Below are 1,449 nucleotides of genomic sequence, written 5' to 3' on the forward strand. Positions count from 1 at the left end.
TGAAGATCCAAGACAAAGATCCTGTGAATTCCCAGTTCTTTCTTACAGTGACATGACATCAAGCACAATCAGATATTCACATCTATATTCAGCGTGCCTGGGAAGACTCATCAGTACAACACCATTGACACGCAATCAGTTTATCAAAGTTCAGCTGATGTTTTCAGCCACAGGAAATCCAAGGTAAAAAGACACCTCTATTTTTTATTGCATAAAAGCAGCAGTAACTCAGTGAGTTGTAACTTTTACAACTAAGCTGCACAAGTTCTGACAACTTTTAGGAACGTTTCACTTTTGTTTTACCTCAGACCCACTGCAGGTGACCAGATAACAGAAGGCAGAAGGTAAGACCGATGAACCTAGAAGCTCTCAGTCACCCAGGGCTGTGCCTGCAGACTCCCCAAACATTAACTGGAATTAAGGAGTTCCCTGCAATGCTGCTTCCCTGCATGTTTCTCATAGCAGAGCTGGCAAAGCACCATCCCCCTTCACTGACAGATGAGGATGGCCACACCACTCCACGTGCTGGGTTTGTCTCCCAGTGAGTCACCTTGTGACCACCAGTACCATTAGCCTGTTCAGTGGAAGAATTCAAAGGACTCATTTTTCAGCCTGAGGCAACCTTCATAAACTACTCCCAGAAAAGCAGCCTCAGCCTGACGTCCTCTGACTGCAGAGCTTCAGCACAGGCAGATAAACACAATTAAAGCTCTATTTGAAGAGCACATCTCCCTCAGGCAGAAGGGCCACTTATTGCCCCCATTCTCCAGAGGGAGAAACATTTATTCCACGTGCTCTTCAAATCTGCAGGTTGTGAGAGTGTCATTAGCACGGGAGCATCTGTGCAATAACGGGATGTAGGACATGGAGAGCAGAGTCCAGCAGATTTCAGGTCAGGGGGAGCCCTATCAACAAGGGAACATTCCGGAATGTTTTCCTGATGGCTCTGATTTCTTGGAAACTTCAAAAGTCAGAGACGTGCCAAGTTCTCCCTCAGTTGTAACAGATGCTGAGCAGGATCTAAGAATGGGTTACACAGCCAGCCTGGCACACACAGGTACTAAAATATCCCAGGTCTCTTTTTCAGAAAGCACGTTATATACAGGAACCTGCAAGACATTCTACAGACATTGCAGAATTGTTTAACACAACACTACCATGCTTTAGTTAAACTTCAGAGAGAAACTGCCTTTCTCCCATGAAATAGTCCCCTAAAAGCTTGCAATTTTCAACAGTACAGGCATTTCCCACACTAGTTTGAGGGAAAATCTTAGGTATGATCCATTTTTTTTATCCAGTGCTGTTTCAAACACAACTCACACTGGAAGAGTATTTACTCACAGACCTCAACTACCACTGCCCACTGTAAAAGCAGCGTGTTCTCCATCTGAACTATCAGCTACCACAGATGTACTAATTTGATGCACAAAACATAGTGAAAATAAGGCA

The 1,449-nt window shown here is 44.4% G+C and overlaps 1 protein-coding gene across 10 annotated transcripts in view; it reads right to left on the reverse strand.

Annotated features, from left to right (window-relative positions):
* Window positions 1–1,449, reverse strand: part of DENND4A (DENN domain containing 4A) — a 46,181-nt gene that overhangs the window by 23,169 nt on the left and 21,563 nt on the right. The gene's annotated exons all lie outside the window — the stretch shown is intronic.

This window comes from Empidonax traillii, unplaced genomic scaffold, assembly GCF_003031625.1.
Source record: "Empidonax traillii isolate 1590-97213 ecotype Southwest subspecies unplaced genomic scaffold, ASM303162v1 scaffold52:size1600334, whole genome shotgun sequence".
In the NCBI taxonomy this organism is placed as follows: Eukaryota; Metazoa; Chordata; class Aves; order Passeriformes; family Tyrannidae; genus Empidonax; species Empidonax traillii.